At 46.2% G+C, this 23,101-nt stretch overlaps 1 protein-coding gene across 1 annotated transcript in view; it reads right to left on the bottom strand.

Moving 5' to 3' along the window:
* palm1a (paralemmin 1a) overlaps window positions 1-23,101 on the bottom strand; it is a 303,084-nt gene that overhangs the window by 264,978 nt on the left and 15,005 nt on the right. The window lies entirely within an intron of this gene.

Here is a 23,101-nt window from a genome sequence, read left to right as displayed (position 1 = left end):
CAAAATATACCACAATGGAGCTGATGGTTTTTATATTTTAGTTTAAGTAACGCCTGATCGAATAGCAGAAGTATAACCAGCAGTAACAAAATAGCTTACATTAATACAGCTCCATCCAGAACCTCTGTCCCAAAACAGTTTACAGCCAGTGAGGTACTTTTGAAGCACTGTTAAATGTACACCGCTGTATTGTTGGGAAACAGTACAAGCAAACGCCCAGAAACAGGGTGGTACGGTAGCACAGTGGTTAGCTCTGCTGCTTCACAGCTCCAGGGTCCTGGGTTCAATTACCTAGCTCAGGTCACTGTCTGTGTGGAGTTTGCATATTCTCCTCGTGTCTGTGCGGGTTTGCTCTGGTTTCCTCCCACAGTCCAAAGATGATGTGTGGGTTAGGTCGATTGGCCGTGCTAAGAAGTTGCCCCTTAGTGTCCAAAGATTTGATTTATTATTGTCATAGTGTTGCAGTTACAGATAGGGCGAAGAGAACACGGTAGCACACTGGGTTAGCACTGCTGCTTCACAGCTCCAGGGTCCTGGGTTCGATTCCCGGCTCGGGTCACTGTCTGTGTGGAGTTTGCACATTCTCCTCGTGTCTGCATGGGTTTCCTCCGGGTACTCCGGTTTCTCCCCACAGACCAAAGATGTGCGGGTTAGGTCGATTGGCCATGCTAAAATTGACCCTTTGTGTCCTGAGATACATAGGTTAGTGGGTAAATGTGTAGGGATATGGGGGTAGGGGCCTGGGTGGGATTGTGTTCAGTGCAGGCTCGATGGGCTGAAGGGCCTCTTTCTCCACTGTAGGGACTCTATGAACAGCAATGTGATGGTCTGCTTTTACTGATGTTGGTTGGGGAATAAATATCAGCCAAGACATCAGGGACAACTCCTCTGTACCTCTTCAGATTGTACCATAGAGCCTCCAACTCCCTCAGAGACGCCAGGCAGGGATTCAGTTTAATGTCCATCTGGGAATTAGCATCGCTGAAGGTGCAGCACACCCTCAGCACTGCACTAAAGATCCAGCCTGTCTTATATATACTCGTATCTCTGCAGTGAGACTTGGACCTACAATCTACTGAGTCTTTTGATTTGATTTATTATTGTCACATGTACAGTGAAAAGTATTGTTTCTTGCGCGCTGTACAGACAAAACGAACCGTTCACTGAGAAGGAAAGGAGAGGGTGCAGAATGTGGTGTTACAATCATAGCTAAGGTGCAGGGAAAGATCAACTGAATGAGTTTAAAAGAGTTAGAATGAAGTTTTAGGAGCATAGAACGCAAGTAAAAGATTGAATTAGAAGGAATGCACAGTTTGCAAGACTTAAAAACCTGACAGCATTGATACAAGAGCTCATACAGTGACCTCATATCATTGGTCAAAGTCAGTGAATGATCAGTGAATGATCAGTTAATGATCAGTTAATGGTCAGTGGATGCCTTTTAGAATTTCATATCCTATCGAATGGATATTTACATACGTGGTTCCATTAATCAACTCCAATCACTCACCTACCAACAATTCCCATCCACCACAATGTTCAGCACAATTTGCAACTCCTCAGATACTGAAATAGTACATGTCCAAATGCAGCAAGATCTGGACAATATCCAAGCTTGGGCTGACAAGTGGCAAATTACATTTGCATCACACAAGAGCCAGGGAGGTACCACCTCCAACAGGAGAGGATCTAACCTTTGCCCCTTGATACCATTGCTGAATCTCCCATTCTCAACATCCTGGGGTTACCATTGGCCAGAAACCGAACTGGATACCGTGGCTACTACAGCAGGTCAAAGACTTGTAGCGAGTAACTCACTTCCTGGCTCCTCAGAGTCTCTCCACCATCTACAAGGAACAAGTCAGGAGTGTGACGGAATGCCTGGATGAGTGCAACAACACTCTTGAAACTCAATACCATCCAGCAGCATAGTTACACAGTGGTTAGCACAGCTGCCTCCCAGCATCAGGGACCCAGGTTCAATTCCCAACTTGGGTCACTGGCAGTGTGGAATCTGCACATTCTCCCCATCTCTGTGCGGGTTTCCTCTGGGTGCTCCGGTATCCTCCCACAATCTGAAAGACCTGATGGTTGGGTGCATTGGCCGTGCTAAATTCTCCCTCAGTGTACCCGAACAGGCGCTGGAGTGTGACAACTAGGGGATTTTCACAGTAACTTCATTGCAGTGTTAATGCAAGCCTACTTATGACTAATGAATAAGCTTTATTTTTACTTTACTCAGGTGCCTGTACCTACAACAATCCCACCTAGGCCCTATTCCCGTAACAGGTGCCAGAGTGTGGCAACGAGGGGATTTTCACAGTAACTTCATTTCACCTTCAAGACTCCTTGTAACGAAAATACAAACTTAAGCTTACTACCAGCTGTTCATCCATGGAAGGCATATCACCCAAACATTTTGCACACAGTCTCATTGACACATTTTTCTCTCTCTCTTATAGGCCAAGGTAAGGCAGCTAGCAGACTAGCGGGAGATCGAACATGGTCAGACATACCCCCCCAAGAGCCTCACAGTTTGAGAGGCACAATTGAGATTGTGACCTGTAGCAAGATGAAAACCATCCAAGGTGATGGCACCCTCATCTCTCATCCTCTTTCTCACATCCCAAATTCCTTTGAGGTTGTGACCCCCAAACACCAGGGAGAGTACCCAAAGGTGTGTCCGCGATGGCACACCCCTTTCACAGGTAATTTACACGTAAAGATTGCACACCTAGCGCCCAGGACATCAAAACTGTCCCGCTGCGGAAATGATCGGAAAATGTGATCTAACCTTTGAATGGTTCCAATTGTGTTAACTCAATGGTTACCCAGAAAAAAGTAAAACTTTGCATTTTTATGTAACTATTGTACACATCTACACCAACGCCCCCACCCTGTCCACCACCACCGGGCTCCCACCACTTCCCCACTAAATGCCCCCCTCCACCCAGCTCCCCATGGGACACACCCCAATCCCACAAGGCCTGCGTGGGAGTCCCACCCACGTCACATAACTTCCCGAGGGACTTGATCACCCATTGGAGTACCCCCTCCTTTCCACTGAACTCCCACCGGACTACACCCTACAAATCCCAATGGGTTTACTTCTGGAATGCCTGGGCGCCCCCCCAGGCGTGAGACCACCACCCCCGCCCCCCCCACCCCCCGACTTCCTACCTCCTCCATCAGGCCTGACTACTGACTCTCCCCCCAAACACCAGGCCTGATCTGGCTCCTCTCCAAGGCCAGATTCACAGCTTCTATCCGTCCCAGGTTGGACCCCCGACTCCCACTTACCCCTCCACAAAGCCTGACTACCTGAACCCCAATGGCCACTCCATTCCTGCAGGCCCAAATCCTGACAACACCAAGTATGCTCCAACCATGACAACATCCCCCCCAACTAATAAATCTTACCTGAAATACAAAGTTTCTCCCTGGCATGACAAAGATTTAGATTGGTTTATGGCAGTTAGCGCAGTGAGACAGCCTACCTATCAAAGGACAAAGAACAGTACAACACAGGAACAGACCTTACGGCCCTCCAAGCCTGGGCCAATCATAATGTTTGCCAAAACTAAAACCATGTGCGCCTACAGAGTCCATATCCTTCCATTCCCACCCTATTCATATATTCATCTAGTTTTCCCTTAAATGCCACTATCGTATCTGTTCTCACTGCTTCCCCAGGCAATGCATTCTAGACATTCACCATCCTCTGTGTAAAAAAGCTTGCCTTGCACATCTCCTCTAAACTCTTCCCCACACACTTTAAGCCTACGCTTGCCTTTTCTACCCTAAGAAAGAGCATCTGACTATCCACTCTGTCCATGCCCCTCATAATCTTGTAAACCTCTACCAGGTCACTCCTCAATCCCCATTGTTCCAGTGAGAGCAATCCAGTGAGAGGTTCTCCAACCTCTCCTTATAGCTAATACCCTCCATACCAGGCAACTTCCTGGTAAACCTCTTCTATACTCTCTCCAAAGCATCTGCATCCTTTTGGGACTGAGGCGATCAAAATTGTACACAATATTCTAAATGAGGCTTAACTAAGGATCTGCACAGGTGCAGCATGACCTGCCAATTTTTATACTTAATGCCCCAACCAATGAAGACAAGAATGCTGTATGCCTTCTTGACTTCCTTATCTACCTATCAATGATCGTTGTACATGTACGCCCAGATCTCTCTGCCTGTCAATACTCCTAAGGGTTCTACCATTTGCTGTATAATTCTTACATGCATTGGACCTTCCAGAATGCATTAACACACACTTGTCTGATAAAACACCATCTGTCATTTCTCTGTTCAAGTCTCCAATCGGTCTATATGTTGCTGTATCCTCTTCACTGCCCTCACCTCCACCAATTTTTGTGTCGTCTGCAAACTTATTAATCAGACCAGCTAAACTTTCCTCCAGATCATTTGTATATACTACGAGCAACAAAGGACCCACAACTGATCCCTGTGGAATACCACTAGTCACAGCCTTCCATTCAGAACAGTACCCCTCAACTGCTACCTTCTGTTTTCTACGGCCAAGTTAGTTCTGTATCCATTGTGCAGCTCTTTCTGGTCTCACGTGACTTCACCTTTTGTATCAGCCTACTATAAGGTACCTTATCAAATGCTTTACTGAAGTCTATGTATACAACATCTACTGCCTTTCCCTCATCTATCATCATTGTCACTTCCCCTTCACAAAACCATGCTGTCTATCACTAATAAGTCCATTCGTTTCCAAACATGAATACCTTTGAATGAGCTGCCCTCTATGGGATGTCCCGGGAACGGGTTGCATTTAGAAGTTTAGAATTGAGAAGGATGAGGGGAGATCTCATTGAGACATATAAGATGATGAATGGGATGGATAGGATAGAGGTGGAGAGACTCTTCCCGCTCAGAAAGGACAGTAGGACTAGGGGGCACAGCCTCAAGATAAAGGGGGGGCGGTTTAGAACAGAGTTGAGGAGGAACTTCTTCACTCAAAGGGTGGTGAATCTCTGGAATTCTCTGCCCGTTGAAGTGGTGGAGGCTACCTCGCTAAATATATTTAAGACGCGGGTAGATAGATTTTTGATAGGCAAGGGGATTAAGGGTTATGGGGAGAGGGCGGGAATGTGGAACTGAGCCACGACAGATCAGCCATGATCTTATTGAATGGCGGGGCAGGCTCGAAGGGCTAGATGGCCTACTCCTGCTCCTATTTCTTATGTTCTTATGTTCATTAAATGACTCTCACCTGGCTTGGATTGGAAAATTGGGCCAGGTAGGATCACCTGGATCGCCGAGTGAATAATTTCACGCAGAGTAGCAACTTGACTCAATTACCATTCTCATCACAAGATAAGACCCATAATCTCTGCTGATTTACAAGCTCACACCATACACGGCTAAACAGCAAATATTAAAATTAAGACTCCAAAACTTTTATTTACAGACACAAACATACGAACATAGGAAATAGGAGTAGGAGAGGTCATTCGAGCCTTTTTCCTGGTGGAAGAAGGGGCAAGAGAGAATGTCCGGGGAGTGGGGTCCTTAATTTTCTAAGGCAGCGGGAAGTGTAGACAGAGTCAATGGATGGGAGATTGGTTTGTGTGATGGATTGGGAAGGCAGAGTTCCAATGAGAACAGTTGGCTCACAGGGTAACAAACATCTGGGGTGATTTGATGTTGATTCTGTCACTTGGAGAGCCTGATTACATTTCAATTCATAGTGTGGATGGACTGTGTCCTTACTGGGAACATTAGAGTATAAGGTAGATTTTGCAATTTGTGTTATCTGAAGGGTTAGAACATAGAATCATAGAACCCTACAGTGCAGAAAGAGGCCCTTTGGCCCATCGAGTCTGCACCGAACACAATCCCACCCAGGCCCTACCCCCATATCATACCCACTAATCCCTCTAACCTACACATCCCTGGACCCTAAGGGGCAATTTCTTAGCACGGCCAATCAACCTAACCCGCACATCTTTGGGCTGTGGGAGGAAACCGGAGCACCCGGAGGAAACCCACGCAGACACGAGGAGAATGTGCAAACTCCACACGGATTGGTGTCAGTAACCGTGCAGATATGGCTGGGGTGAAGGCGTGGTGTATTGTCATTAATCTGTTTTTCTTTAACATATGTTTTATTCTTTTGTTAGGTATTAATTGGCCATCCTGTTCATCATATCTCTTAAACAAAACCAAAGTTAGGATCTCAGAAGCGGGGTTGCATCCCGGGATCGGAGCTATCTGAGAATATCAGCTGGAATGATAACACAACACCGCTTTGGGGCTGTTTGTCTCTGTTAGTATCTGGGGCCATGTTAACCTTTTAAGTGTTGAAATAGGGTCAGATTTGGAAATAGTTTTGGGAGTGCTGCTGTAGGATTAGATCGAGGAACTTGAGGAAACCTGTGCTGAGTGTAAGCCTTGGCAAAGGGAAGCTGAGCCAATAATCTATTTCTGTGCTGTAAATTCCATGGGGATTTATAGAAGCAACAGCCTGAGTTCAAAATCAATCGCTTTTAGGAAGAAAAGCTGTTTAAACACAAATGCTGTGGAATCTTCAAGGGGAATTTTCCCATTCCTCCCGCCATGGGAATCGTAGCGGGCGGGACACGGACCACCCAAAGGATGGTTAACCTCGGGCGCGATTTTCCGGTTTTGGGACGAGCGCAGCCGGTAAATCCCGCCGATGGAATGGCTGCAATGCAGAAGGAGGCCATTTGACCCATCTAGCCTGTGCCAAAGCTCGAAAAGAGCATCTTACCTGTGCACTTCCCATGGTCAAATTCACCACCTCTTTGGGCTGTGGGAGGAAACCCACGCAGACATGGGGAGAACATGCAAATTCCACACAATGACCCAAGCCGGGAAGCGAACCCACATTCCTGGCTCTGTGAGACAGCAGTGCTAACCACCGTGCCACCCTACATTCCATGGAATTTTAAAAACACACCCACTCCATGGTATAGAGGCAGTCGGAGGGTACCAGGAAGGGCACTGAGTCACTTGTTGGTATAACTCTTTTTGATTTGATTTGATTTGATTTATTATTGTCACATGTATTAACATACAGTGAAAAGTATTGTTTCTTGCGCGCTACACAGACAAAACATACCATTCATTGAGACGGAAACGAGAGAGTGCAGAGCGTATATTACAGTCAAAGCTAGACTGCAGAGAAAGATCAACTTAATGTAAGGTAGGTCCATTGGGAAATTAGAAGTTGCAGCGTGACATTGATAGGATGCAAGACTGGGTGGAGAAGTGGCAGATGGACTTCAACCCGGATAAGTGTGTAGTGGTCCATTTTGGCAGGTCCAATGGGATGAAGAAGTATAATATCAAGGGTAAGACTCTTAACAGTGTAAAGGATCAGAAGGACCTTGGGGTCCGGGTCCACAGGACTCTTAAATCGGCCTCGCAGGTGGAGGATGTGGTTAAGAAGGCGTATGGTGTACTGGCCTTCATCAATCGAGGGGTTGAGTTTAGGAGTCGGGAGGTAATGCTGCAGCTTTATAAGACCCTGGTCAGACCCCACTTGAAGTACTGTGCTCAGTTCTGGTTGCCTCACTACAGGAAGGATGTGGAAGCTATTGAAAGGGTGCAGAGGAGATTTACAAGGATGTTGCCTGGATTGGGAGGCATGCCTTATGAGGATAGGTTGAGGGAGCTCAGTCTTTTCTCCTTGGAGAGACGAAGGAGGAGAGGCGACCTGATAGTGGTGTATAAGATGTTGAGAGGTATAGATAGGGTGGATTCTCAGAGGCTATTTCCCAGGGCTGAAATGGTCGCTACGAGAGGACACAGGTTTAAGGTGCTGGGGAGTAGGTACAGAGGAGATGTCAGGGGTAAGTTTTTCACTCAGAGGGTGGTGAGTGAGTGGAATCGGCTGCCGTCGGTGGTGGTGGAGGCAAATTCGATAGGGTCTTTTAAGAGACTACTGGATGAGTACATGGGACTGAATGGGATTGAGGGTTATAGGTAAGCCTAGTAGGTAGGGATATGATCGGCACAACTTGTGGGCCGAAGGGCCTGTTTGTGCTGTAGTTTTTCGATGTTCTATGTTCTGTTTAAAAGTCTGACAGCAGCAGGGAAGCAAAGGGATTGAATGAAAGCATCCTGAATTATTCCCAGATCAATCACATCCGCACTTTGATATGAATGGGAAGGGACCTGGATTGTGTTGGAAGAAAGCTAAAGGGAAAAGAATCTTAGTTGGGGAAGGATTCTCCGAGCCGTCTAGCTCCAATTGGGAATCGCAATGGCTCGGAGAATCGGGAGTGGGCAGGAAAGCAGGTTTTGTGCTTGTTGTCAAACCCATTGAGACTCTCCCAGGCCGTGCTGCTAACTCCTATCAGTGGGGGAGAACCTGATGCACATTCAAAGCCACACATTTAAATATAATTAGGGGGCTTACAGTTTGAGTCCAATGGTCCTCGTTATTCTTCTGCCACCCCCAACGGGAGCTGCATCAGGCTTTTGTACAGGTCCTTACAAATGAGGACGTGCAGTGTTGGACCCCGAGGGTTGAGCAAAAACTGCCAACCCCTCAGAGGTACTCTGCCCCCGAACTCTACGCAGGTGTGAGAGACCCCCTCCCTTCCCCCTCAGACCCCCCACTCAGGCCCATTCAAGCTACGTACCCTTGCAGTGTCAACAGTGCATTACCCCACTACCACCCTGGCCTGGTGCCTGGCTCTCTGCCTACATTGCGGTCAGGGCTAATGGGGTACCTGAGGTATAGACAACCATGAAGGGAAATCAAAATGAACATAGGTGGCTAGAGGATGATTGAAATCCCTTTGATGTGACAGCTCAAGCACTGCGTGTTGAACCCGTTACAGTTCAAAGGCTTCAAGTGCAATTGAGAGGTTTTCAATGATTTTTACCTGCTGGGGAGCCACAGAAACTTCAAATCAAAGCTGTGTGCACTTACATTGGGGCTAAGTGCACAGCTGGGCCAACAATTCAGGAGAATTGCAGCCATTATCTTTGTAGCAGATTCTGCTTGTTCGTAAGTAATGTTGTGAAAAATGGTTTAGTTTGATTTTTAAAAATGCCGTCTTTGATTGATGTCTTTTTCTCTGCCAGAAGCTGAGAAAGTGCGAAACAAAATCCAGCTGGCATTGACGTGAAACCTGGAGGAAAACCAAAAAAAAAACAGAGAAAATACAGGTTTGGCAGTGTCTGTGGAGAGAAGAAAAGTTTGAACATTGAGAGCCAATGACTTCTGACAAGTCACCAATCTACAAATCCACCAGAAAAAATGCTTGCTATGGTGCATCTGTACAAGTTGGTGAGGGCTGTAGTGGACATGCCAAATTTCCTTCCTCTTTGGAGAAAGTAGAGGTGTTGGTGGGAGTGGACCAGACAAACTCAAATCCATTCCTTGCTGGCTCCAAAAACTAAATTCAAAATCCAATTGAATTCAATCCAAGGTTCCCACAAGGAAGACAAACAAGATCCAGGTTGATAAGATGAAACATCTTAGGCTTGATCTGACACTTGATCTTAGCCAAAAAAACTGAAAAGCTTAAACAATCAGTGAACATGGAATACAAAGAAATAGATATTATGATAGATAGATAGATAGATAGATAGATAGATAGATAGATAGATAAGTAGATAGATAGATAGATAGATAGATGGATAGATAGATAGATAAAGATAGATAGATAGATAGATAGATACGTAGGTAGATGGATAGATAGATAGATAGATAGATAGATAGATAGATAGATACGTAGGTAGATGGATAGATAGATAGATAGATAGATAGATAGATAGATAGATAGATAGATAGATAAAAATAGATAAAAATAGATAGATAGATAGATAGATAAAAATAGATAAAAATAGATAGATAGATAGATAGATAATAGATGGATGGATGTACGGACAGACGGACAGATAGATATTGATAGATAGATACAACAATATGTCCGTATGTGATGTGGAATACTAAACTTTAACTTTATTCATTGTCATGTATCTATTGCATTTCTTTAAATAAACTTCTTCCAGGCACTTTAATTTTAGAAAGCTGCTACTTTGTATCACTGTGTAACCAGGTTCCGTTCCATGATGATGGAGGTGGAACACACAATAGAGCTGGGGAGGCGTCAGTGAGTTCCTCCTTGTCTTATCAAAGGTCCCATCTCGGAAGCATGACTCATCCGAGGATTAATTAACTGAGGCATAAATATTCAATCAGTTTGCGACTGTCCCAATAGCTAAATATAAATAGGATGAAAGAGATTAATCATCTGTTTGCTGGGAGATATCCCTTGATATTTGGAACTTGCTCACTGATTGATGGGTAAACTCTTTGCACCATGTCTGAGTGTTGAAGATCAGTCACATCCCACAGCAGCTCCCTTGCAGAGATGTAGCAGAAACAGTCTGTAGAATGGGCTCTCTCCCGACTAGCTTCAAGTTTGGTCCATTTTGGAACATCACAGAGGTAGAGGATTTGGAGCTTGGAAATGTCATAGAATCCATTTCAGAAAAAGACAGATTAAGTTTAAAGAGACTGAGCGCAGAAATTACATCAGCTGTAACCCCACTGGAATTTCATTGAGTCACTCATTTCAGAAGAGTCAATGGAATGTACATTCATTGATTTTCTTAAGGACATCAATTCTTATTAACATCACCTCCTCTATCCTTGAACTTAGAATCATAGAGTCATAGAGATTTATATAAAACAGGCCTTCAGCCCAACTCAGACATGCTAAAGAAGTTTCCTAAATTGAACTAGTCCCATTTGAACTTTGACAAAGGGTCAACTGGACTCGAAACATCAGCTCTTTTCTCTCCTTACAGATGCTGCCAGACCTGCTGAGGTTTTCTCTTTTGGTTTCAGATTTCAGTAATTTGAGTCATAGAGGTTTACAGCATGGAAACTTCCTAACTTGTCCATGCTGTCTGAATGGGTAAATTTGCTTTTACCCATTTGCCTGTGTCTGTCCCTCTGAACCTTTCCTGTGTATGTACCTGTCCTGGTTTGCACACTGATGTGTTATGAGGATAGGTTGGAGCAGTTGGACTGTCCCTCCCTGGAGAGGAGAAGGCTGAGAGGAGATCAAATTGAGATGTTCAAAATCGTAAGGGGGCTGGGCAGAGCAGATAGGGAGAAACTGTTCCAGCTGGGAAAAGGATCTGGAATGAGAGCGCACATTGATTTACAAAACAATCAATGCGATACGAGATAGTTCAGCGCTGGAATGCCACGAGACTCAAAGAGGTCCGCTCACGGCTACAGGCATTCTCCAGGAGAGGGCTTTCCCCTTCGCTCGGAGGCCCTCAGGAACGATGGCTCCTGTTTATTTGTAAGTTAAGTTTGGACCCTTTCATATTTGTCACCGTTTTGAGGCCTTTCTGTTCTCCAGCACTGGTCACCCCTCCCCGTGGAGCTGACGTTCCAATGTTGGCCACGATGTCTGATCAGAACTTTCCACACACCTGACGCAGGAACACCGTTCCCGAAAACTTGTGGGTTTACTATCAACTAAACTGGTTGGACTTAAACCTGGTGTTGTGAGACTTCTTACTGAATCAAACACTCCTGCAGACCCTCCCTCACTTCCCTGTTTTGTTGGCTGTCGGTAAATAAACCATCAATGCAGAGGTGTCCGCAGTGGGAAAACCCAATTATAACTGGGAAATGGTCAGTACTGCACTGAACTGCTTTTCTATATAAGATGGAAATCCAGTGCCCCGTTATTCCCTCCTTTTACTGATTTTTCCTTTTCCAGATGCACTGTTGACCCAGTAAAAGTCCCAGCACCCAGTTGCTTTTTAAGTGTGCAAAGCTCCAGATAAAGACACCACCTCTTAAATCCCACGGGAGAGGAGTTATCTGTCAGACTGCAATCTGTTCCTGTTGCCTGGAAGAACTTTGCAAACTTGACATGAGGCAAAAACAGTGTCACAATGTGACCTCTCCACCACTAGAGGTAGGTGTTGCTCTGTGGGTCTCCCGCTCAGAATAAACTGTTTGGACTTTACCCTGGTGTTGCAAGACTTCTTATTGTGGTCTCCTGCTCAGAGACAGAACACCGTTCCCCGATGGAATCCCTTCAAAACCATTCTTGGCGCAGATGAAAAGCTGCAAGATAAAAGAAAAGGCGATTTGTTTAAATCCAAACCACCAGCAAATGGGCAGTGACCAAAGACAAATCAGATTTAAACAGAGCTATTTTGACAGGCTTGGAGAGAATAATAGAAGGGTTTAAAGTTTATTTATTATTACAAGTGAGGCTTACATTAACACTGCAATGAAGTTACTGTGAAAATCCCCTAGTCGCTGCACTGTGTTTGGGTACACTGAGGGAGAATTTAGCATGGCCAATGCACCCTAACCAGCACGTCTTTCAGACTGTGGGAGGAAACGGGAGGGAACCCATGCAGATATGGGGAGAACATGCAGTCTCTGGACAGACAGTGACCCAAGCTGGGAATCAAACCCAGGTCCCTGGCGTTGTGAGGCTGCAGTGCTAACCACTGTGCCACCGTACTGCCAAGAATGGGACTTAAGATGAACTGGGGCAAAATAGATTTCCTTCTTAACTCCTGATCTTGAGCTCTAACACCACGAATGTGCATGTGGGTGAAATATCACTCAAATCTTTGATAAGTGAGAGACCCGGGACCATGACTGTAGATGAAGTTGAGGTATGTATCAGTTACGGTCTAGGAGAATGATATATCACACCTGGAGGGCTGAATGGCCTTCTCATATTCCTACAGGAGAATTCAAAACATCAGAGTGCTGGTTCGCAGTGACAGAGACTGCAGACCCCAACTGGAAGGTGTTCCCTGAGTTACAGCGGGGTAAGGGTTTCAGATTGCGATCTGTTGTTCTTGTCAGAAGGCAGGACAGGTGAATTGGAGCTGATTTTGTTGACTGCCAACTGATTACAATTGACAGGATGTGGTGAGGATTTAATCCGTCACACTCAATTTCCCTTGCCCAAAAATTAAAGGAACATATTTCACCCAGAAGACCCACAAAGGAGGGTGTCTGTGATTTGAGAACTTTACACAGTTTGTGATTAAAAATGAGTCTGTTGTGATATGTGACCTACTCCCACAAGCTTCATACTGCCTCCTCATGGAAATGATTTCAGTCCAGCGTGACCTGCCCTGACCGTGTATGCCCAATAGGGGGCACAGCTGTCTATGAGGTGAGATCGGGTTCAAGCTAACCTCCAGCTCTTAAAGGCAGTCTGTCCTTCTTCAAGGAGAGCTGCACAGGGCAAGAGAAAGCTGTGACTGATATTGCTACAGTTAAACAATATATGGAATGCCTGTTAAAGGGAGAAAGCTACGAGATTCAAGGATGCCACACTGGAAACATGGACGAAGGCTGACCCTCTGACAGGTGGCCACGGAGACCAGTGCCCACAGTTTGGCCCTGAGGACTTGGCAGCAGCACTGAAGGGAAAGGACAATTTTGATGGCGTTAGACAGGAACTTTCAAAAATTGACTGGGGGAGTTGTTGGCAAGTGGGAGGCTTTCAAAAATGAGATGATGAGAGTTCAGTGCCTGTTAGTGTGAAAGGCAAACCTGGCAGGAGTAGGGAATACTGAATGATTAAAGATATTGAGGCTGTGGGCAATAAAAAGAGGGAAGCATTTGTCAGGTATAGACAGCTGGGGTCAACTGAATCCATCGAGGTGCTTGGGGGGAATAGGATTTGATCTTGATTTGATTTATTATTGTCACATGCGTTAACATACATGTTTCTTGCATGCTATACAGACAAAACATACCGTTCATAGAGAAGGAAATGAGAGAGTAGTTGTACAGTCATAGCTTGGGTGTAGAGAAAGGTCAGCTTAACGCAAAATAGGTCTTAAAAGTCTGACGGCAGCAGGGAAGAAGCCGCTCTTGAGTCGGTTGGTACGTGACCTCAGACTTTTGTATCATTTTCCTGAGGGAAGAAAGAGAGAATGTCCGGGGCGTGCGTTGATTTTCCGGCTGCTTTTCTAAGGCCGCGGGAAGTGTAGACAGTGTCAAAGGATGGAATTTTCCCATCCCACCCACCACGGAAACCGTAGTGGGCAGGACGGAAAATTTGGTGGTCCTTGCAAAGGCCATTAACCTCGGGTGGGAATTTCCAACCTTGGGTTGACTTTGGCTGGGAAAATCCCACCCAATGGATGGGAGCATCTGGAGATCTGAATTTTGTGCTCTCAAAAGTTGAAATGAAATAAATTGAAGACTCAGTGATGAGGTTTGAAAGCAGTTTGTGTTGAGCTATAACCGGTATACAGCCCCTAGCCTTGGCCTCACTCTCTTCCAGCAAGGGGACAGTAGTTTAGTGTTTATTTATTAGCGTCACAAGTAGGTTTACATTAACACTGCAATGAAGCTACTGTGAAAATCCCCTGGTTGCCACACTCTGGCGCCTGTTCGGGTACACTGAGGGACAATCAATGTACCTAATCAGCACATCTTTCAGACTGCGGGAGGAAACCGGAGGAAACCCACGCAGACACGGGGAGAATGTGCAAACAAGACAGTGACCTAAGCCAGGAATCAAACCTGGGTCTCCTGCATGCCCATTACAGATGTACTCCGGTTTCCTCCCACACCCCAAAGATGTGTTCTTAGGCTGATTGGCGTAACAAATTGTCCCTAAATTATTCTCCCCTTAACCTGGTTTCCAATGGGGGTACCATAAGCGTAGACATGGGTCAAGGGTGGAGGAGGAAAAGCACATTGTTAAGATGGCGGCGCGGGCTCGTTGGGCCGAAGGGCCCGTTTCCCGTGCTGTGTTGTTCTTTGTTCTTTGTATGATTCACTGCACCCATAACACAGCAAGGAAGGACCTAAGTTATTGCTGCGTTTTTGATACACGGTGACAGGGCAACCTATCGCCGTGGTTTCAGACCGAACCCCTTGTGATTGGTGGCTGTGACAATGAAACTGATGTCACAGTATTAGATTCAGAGGCTGAAAGCTCAGAGTTCAGGCGTCTGCTTATAAAACAGGAGAGAGCGAGATCGACTGGAGTTCCTATATGTGAGCTGGAACTGTGAATTAACATGAACAGGTGGATGCAGTGGATGGAGTTTTAGTTCGAGTGTACATGCTTTGTGTGTGTATGTGTTCGTACGTATATGTGTGACTGTGTGTATGTGTATCTGTGAAGGTCATTGTGAGCCTGAATGCTCATATACCTTGGTGTGTGTACATGTGTATGTCTCCATTAATCAGTTGTCTGATATACATTATTCTATCAACCTATACGAGTTGTTAAAAAGCAGATAAATCCATTTGGAGTCCCAATTTTTAGACTGTGAGGACACCATATTTAACTTATCAAATGGAAGACTATAGGGAGGCCATTCGGCCCACTGCACTGGCAACAATCCCACCCCCTCCCTATCCCCATAACCCCACATATAAGGTGGACTCTCAGAGGCTTTTCCCCAGGGCTGAAATGGTTGCCACAAGAGGACACAGGTTTAAGGTGCTTGGGGAATAGGTACAGAGGAGATAAAGAACTACACAGCCTGGGAAAAAGGCCCTTCGGCCCAACAAGCCCGCGCCGCCATTTCCACATTGTGAGTCCCCTCTTCCACCCGTGACCCTTGTCTACGCTTATGGCACTCCACATTGGAAACCAGATTGAAGGGAGACTAATTTAGGGACAATTTGTTACACCAATCAGCCTAAGAGCACATCTGTGGGGTGTGGGAGGAAACCGGAGCACCTGGAGATGTCAGGGGTAAGTTTTTCACTCAGAGGGTAGTGGGTGAGTGGAATCGGCTGCCGTCGGTGGTGGTGGAGGCAAATTCGATGGGATCTTTTAAGAGACTTCTGGATGAGTACATGGGACTGAATAGGATTGAGGGTAAGCCTAATAGGTAGAGATAAGATCGGCACAACTTGTGGGCCGAAGGGCCTGTTTTGTGCTGTAGTTTTTCTATGGTTCTATATTTACCCTGCTAATCCCCTTAACACTAAGGGGCAATTTAGCCTGGCCAATCCACCTAACCCCACAGCTTGGACATCAGTTGAAATTGAGCGTGCATCAATGTTTTCCACACAATAAGAAGGATATTGAGGATTTAGACAGAGTGTCAGTTCAGTTCACACACGCTGCCTGCAAAGAGAGAATACAGTTCCAGAGTAAGACCAGTAAAAAATGGACTCTACTCAGTGAGAACTGCACTGACTCGGGAGCTATATGGTGGAAAAGTCCAACAGTGCTGGGGCCTCAGCTATTTACCATTTACATAGATGATCTGGAGGAGGGAACCGAGTGCAGGGTGTCGAAATTTGCTGATGACACCAAGATTGGGGGAAAGGCAAATTGTGCGGAGGGTGTGGAGAGTCTGCAGAAGGATCTAGATAGGCTGGGCGAATGGGCCAGGAAATGGCAAATGGAATTTAATGTTGGCAAGTGTGAGGTGGTCCACTTTGGTAGGAATAATGGTAGGAAGGACTATTACTTACGTGGCGAAAAACTGCAGCAGGCGACGGTGCAGAGGGACCTCGGGGTCCTTGTGCATGAGTCGCAAAAACCCAGCCTACAGGTGCAGCAGGTGGTCAGGAAGGCGAATGGGATGCTGGCCTTCATAGCGAGGGGGATTGAATATAAAAGTAGGGAGGTCTTGCTGCAGCTGTATAGGGCATTGGTGAGGCCGCAGCTGGAGTAGTGTGTGCAGTTTTGGGCGCCGCACCTGCGCAAGGATATTTTGGCCCTGGAGGGAGTGCAGAGGAGGTTTACTAGGCTGATACCGGAGTTGAGGGGATTGAGCTATGAGGAGAGGCTGAATAAACTAGGCTTGTACTCGTTAGAGTTTAGAAGAATGAGGGGAGATCTCATTGAGACGTATAAGATGATGAATGGGATGGATAGGATAGAGGTGGAGAGACTCTTCCCGCTCAAAAAAGACAGTAGGACTAGGGGGCACAGCCTCAAGATAAAGGGGAGGCGGTTTAGAACGGAGTTGAGGAGGAACTTCTTCACTCAAAGGGTGGTGAATCTCTGGAATTCTCTGCCCGTTGAAGTGGTGGAGGCTGCCTCGCTAAATATTTTTAAGAAGCGGGTTGATGGGTTCTTGATAAGAGAGGGGATTAAGGGTTATGGGGAGAGGGCGGGAAAGTGGAACTGAGCCACAACAGATCAGCCATGATCTTATTGAATGGCGGGGCAGGCTCGAAGGGCTAGATGGCCTACTCCTGCTCCTATTTCTTATGTTCTTATGTTCTTATGTTCTTATTATCTTGAACAGAGGGGAGGGGGTGGACACTGTTTCTGATCGCTGAGGGATCTTAAACAAGACACTAAGGATTTACATCAGAGATTTGGAACAGAAAGCAGGAGAAATCTCCTTAACCAGTGAATTGTGAGACTGGGAAAGTGAGGGTTAATGACTGAGATATTTATAATGATATTAGATAGGTTAATGAAGGAATGGATACAGGATGCAGGTAAGTACGTTTGAGACTGTTTGTTTGCATGGAAACTGAATGTTGGCACAGATCTGTCGGGCTGAATAGCCTGTGTCCTTGATGTAATTAATATACAAAGAGCAAAGAACAACACAGCACGGGAAACAGGCCCTTCGGCCCAACGAGCCCGCGCCGCCATTTTAACATTGTGAGTGCCCTCCTCTACCCATGACCTTTGTCTACGCCTATTGGGGAAGACTAATTTACGGACAATTTGTTACACCAATCAGCCTAAGGGCACATCTTTGGGGTGTGGGAGGAAACCGGAGCGCCCGGAGAAAACCCACGCAACCACGGGGAGAATGCGCAAACTCCCACTGACACCGGCCCAAATCCATGTGTCTGCACAGCAGACAGTGATAGTCACTGAGCTGTCGTGTTGCCCGTCAGTTGGTCCAGTTTAAGGGTACACTAACGACGTGAAGCACTAGGCAACTCTCGAAGCAAGAGCAGCCCTCGCACGACCCACCGCGTGTGTGCCCCTTGTTGGCCAACAAGGCGGACAAAATCACCTGTGGATGTAATATATTTGTGTTTCTGAATTAAACAACGCTGGCTGTGCTGTACTTCTCTAAGAAGCTGTAGGACATCTTTTCCAGCTCCCACTGAGCAGGTCCTACACCAGATGGATCCAATGGGTTGGAGAAGGAAAGAGTAAAGTCTAACTGATTGGATCACACCTGAAGCATTGACCATCCCCTTCCCTTCCAGAGATCAGGAAACAACACCATCACTATATTCATTATCTAAGGCTGATAAGTAAAACGGTTATTTGATGTGGAAATCTTCTTGTGCAGAGAGGGCAGGACATAGAAACATAGAAGATAGGAGCAGGAGGAGGCCATTTGGCCCTTCGAGCCTGCTCTGCTATACAACATGATCATGGCTGATTGTCCAACTCAATAGCCTAATCCTTTCTCCCCATAACCTTTGATCCCATTCACCCTAAGTGCTATATCCAGCCACCTCTCAAATATTCATTATTTTGGCATCAACTACTCCCTGTGGTAATGAATTCCACAGGCTCGCCACTCTTTTGGTGAAGAAATGTCTTCTCGTTTCCGTCCTAAATGCTCTACCCCGAATCCTTGGACTGTGACCCCTGGTTTTGGACTCCCCCCCACCATCAGGGACACCCTCCCTGTCTAGTCGTGTTAGAATATAAGTCTCTATGAGATCCCCCCAGCTCAGTGACTATCACCGTTTGCTGTGCAGTTACAGGGACTCGGGTCGGATCTCCAACTTGGGTCGGTGTCTGTGGGAGTTTGCACATTCTCCCCGTGATGGCGTGGGTTTTCTCCAGGGGTGCTCCGGTTAAACTGGACCAACTGACGGGCAACACGACAGCTTGGTGACCATCACTGTTTGCCGTGCAGTTACAGGGACCCGGGTCAGATCTCCGGCTTGGGTCGGTGTCTGTGGGAGTTTGTACATTCTCCCCATGACTGCGTGGGTTTCCTCCGGGTGCTCTGGTTTCCTCCCACACCCCAAAAATGTGTTTTTAGGCTGATTGGTGTAACAAATTGTCCCTAAATTAGACCTCCCTCAATCTGGCGCACATATAATTCTCTAAATTTGCACCCCTTTATTGTGGAGTCCAAGATGCGTAGACAAAAGTCGTGGGTAGAAGGGGGGTTGGAAATGAGGCACTCACTGAGTGTTAAAATTGCGGCACGGGCTTGTTGGGCCAAAGGGCCTGTTTCCTGTGCTGTGTCGTTCTTTGATCTTTGTCTGAACTCCAGCGAAAACAATCCTAATCCCTCCTCATACATCAGCCCCGCCATCCCCATTCAGAATGAAACATTACAGATCTCAAAATATCTGTCAGGGATTTCCATTTTATTCTGTCCAACCTCTGAGCTGAATCGAAGACATGAAAGGTGATGTTTTGGATTTATTTTGTATTGATTTGTGGGGTGCGGGTGTCGTGGGCTGGGCCCCTCCCTAATCGTTTTTGAACTCAGGGGCTTGCTAAGCCGTTTCAGAGGGCTGTGGACCTGGAGTCACATGTAGGCCAGGCAGGGTAAGGCCAAAGGCTTCCCTTCTCTAAAGGACATTTGTGAACCAGGTGGGTTTGTGTAGCAATCTACAATGGTTTCATGGTCATCGTTAGACTTTTAATTCCATATTTTTATTGAATTCAAATTCCCCCACCTGCCATGGTGAGATTTGAACCTATGCCCCAGAGTATTATCTCTGAATTATGAGTACAGTGACAATACTGCTCTGTTTCCTTGTAGACAGAAGCAGGTGTTAGAGGCGGGCAGTAGTTACATGCTCCTTAAGGTCCTAGACTCTTAAGAGGGCCTTGACAACCATGAGCTTCCATTGGATTCACCCATAATTATGTTTGGAGGTTTGCCATTGCAGTATGGTTGACCAGGAAACTCTCCCCTCTTACTGACTGCCTTGTAAACATTTACGGGCTGATAATTAACTTGTTTGGCCACATTACGAACACACCTTTTGAATACCTGGAGTGGGGCTTGAACCTGGAGTTATCTGGTCCAGAGGTTGTGAAGCTCCCCACTCCCACCACAGGGCAAATAGATCTGAAAATATTCTTCCATTTCTAGGAATGAGGCAGAAAACCAAACTCCAAGGCAGAACACTCCCAGAGACAACCAGGTACCAAAGGAAGTCAACAGTTCCTTCATTTCTTTCTGGAAGAACAGAAAATTCTCTGCAGTAAGTGAGGCTGGAAGTTTACTCACGACTATTGATCGCAATTAGCTTATGAATCATAGAGTCCCGACAGTGCAGGAAGAGGCCATTCGGCCCACTGAGTCTGCACCAACAACAATCCCACCCCAGGCCCTATCCCCACAACTCCACACATTTACCCTGCTAATCCCTCTAACCTATGCGTCCCGGGATACTAAGGGGCAACTTAGCATGGCCAATCAACCTAACCTTCACATCTTTGGATTGTAGGACAAAACTGGAGCACCTGGAGGACATCCGCGCAGACACAGGGGGGCATGTCCAAACCCCACACAGACAGTGACCCAAAGCTGGGAATCGAACCCAGACCCCTGGCACTGTGAGGCAGCAACGCTAACTACTGTGCTGCCCACTATAAAGTGAACTGTCATTGACGAAGCTTAGGATGGGTATTAGATTGGATGAAAATGGACAAAGATTCTGATTTGACCTGATTTATTATTGTCACACGTATTGGGATACAGTGAAAAGTATTGTTTCTTGCGCACAATACAGGCAAAGCATACCGTACATAGAGAAGGAAAGGAAAGGATGCAGAATGTAATGTCAGCTAGGGTGTAGGGAAGAATCAAATTAATATAAGGTAGGTCCATTCAAAAGTCTGATGGCAGCAGGGAAGAAGTGGCTCTTGAGTCGGTGACCTTAAACTTTTGTATCTTTTACCCGAAGGAAGGAGGTGGAAGAGAGAATGTCCAGGGTGCGTGGGGTCCTTAATTATGTTGGCTGCTTCGTCGAGGCAGTGGGAAGTGTCACTGAATGGGAAGCTGATTGTAGTTTCTTGCAGAGGGGCGTTTAGAAGGGTGTGCGGTACTCAAAGCAGAGACATTAGTCTGTCTGGATGGGGCGAAAGGGAAATAAGAGCGGGAATTATAGAGGGGCTGGTCACAACATTCCAGCTTGGTATTAGCCCAGAGATCTAGACATAGACATAGACAAAGAACATTCCAGCGCAGTACAGGCCCTTCGGCCCTCGATGTTGCGCCGACCAGTGGAACCAATTTAATGACCCTCTAACCTAAACTATTCCAATGTTATCCATATGCCTATCCACTGACCATTTGAACGCCCTTAAAGTTGGCGAATCCACAACTGCTGCAGGCAGGGCATTCCACGCCCTTACTACCCTCTGAGTAAAGAACCTACCTCTGACATCCGTCCTATAATTACCACCCCTCAATTTAAAGCTATGTCCCCTCGTGTTAGCCATCACCATCCGAGGAAAAAGGCTCTCACTGTCCACCCTATCGAACCCTCTGATCATCTTGTATGCCTCAATTAGGTCACCTCGTAACCTTCTTCTGTCCAATGAAAATAACCTCAAGTCCCTCAGCCTTTCCTCATAAGACCTTCCCACCATACCAGGCAACATCCTGGTAAACCTCCTCTGCACCCTTTCCAATGCCTCCGCATCTTTCTTATAATGCGAGGATTCCAGACATTACAATCTTTGCTTTAACAAATGACGAGAGATAAACTGACCACCGTTACAGTTTTTATACCAGTCAGCGCGATGCTGATGGTTTGAATGGCTTTAAAGATAATAAAACAGAGTAAAGCTAATTGGCTTTTGGAAAAACAGAACAAATGAACATGAGCATTCATTTATTAATTTGCTAGGCAAATTTTGTTTGATTAACCTGGTTGTGTTCTTTGATGAAGTAATTGAGAAGGTTGCTGAGAATTGCATGTTTGATGTTTGTGGATTTTCAAAAGGCGTTTGAATAAGTACTGTATAATCAACCTGTTATCAAATCAAAGGCCATTGACTATGGGAGTGAAGGCAGAGTAGTGATGGATGGTTATTTTCAGATGGAGAGCAGTGTTCCCCAGTAGTAAGTACTAGGATCGCTGCTTCAGTTTAAATCATAGAATCCCCCCTGGTGCTGAAGGAGGCAGTTCGGCCCATCAAAACTACACTAACTCTCTGACAGTATCTTACCCAGGTCCTTTCCTCCTATCCCTGTAACTCTATACATGCCTTATATGCATTGCATGCCTTATGAGGGAGCTTTTCTCCTTGGAGAGACAAAGGGTGAGAAGTGACCTGATAGAGGCGTATAAGATGTTGAGCGGGATTGATCGAGTGGATTCTCAGAGGCTTTTTCCCAGGGCTGAAATGGATGCCACAAGAGGACACAGGTTTAAGGTGCTGGGGGGTAGGTACAGAGATGTCAGGGGTAAGTTTTTCACTCAGAGAGTGGTGGGTGCATGGAATGGGCTGCCGTCGGTGGTGGAGGCAGATTCAATAGGGTCTTTTAAAAGACTTTTAGATAAGTACATGGGACTTAGTAAGATAGAGGGTTATAGGTAAGCCTAGTAATCTCTAAGATAGGGACATGTTCAGCACAACTTTGTGGGCCGAAGGGCCTGTATTGTGCTGTAGTTTTTCTATGTTTCTATATACAATGGCTAATCCATCTAACCTACATATCTTGAGACACTATCGGGCAATTTGGCATGGCCAATCCACCCAACTCGCACATCATTGGAGTGCAGGAGGAAACCAGAGCACCCGCAGGAAACTCAGGCAGACACGGGGAGAGCATGCAAACTCCACACAGACCCGAGGCTGGATTTGAACCCAGGTCCCTGGCATTGTGAGGCAGCAAAGCTAAGCAGTGTGTGCCACTGCCATGCGTTAATGATCTGTATAGTGTATAATTGAATGGTTTGCAACTGATGAATTAATGTAGTTTAAATTTAGGGCTGGAATTCTCTGACCTCACCTGTCACCGGGATTCTCTGGTCCCGCTGTAGTGAATGGGATCTGAGTAGATCGCCACATTCTTCAATCTCACTGGCAGCAACGGCACAGCATGAACGGCTGGAGGACCCCAGCCTTCGTCTAGACACGTATGAAGTAGTACATTTGGTAGGCGGAATAAGGAGAGATGACAT

Source organism: Carcharhinus amblyrhynchos, chromosome 26, assembly GCF_965287045.1.
Source record: "Carcharhinus amblyrhynchos chromosome 26, sCarAmb.v2.hapA, whole genome shotgun sequence".
Lineage (NCBI taxonomy): Eukaryota > Metazoa > Chordata > Chondrichthyes > Carcharhiniformes > Carcharhinidae > Carcharhinus > Carcharhinus amblyrhynchos.
This window is presented reverse-complemented; position numbering and strand designations above follow the sequence as displayed.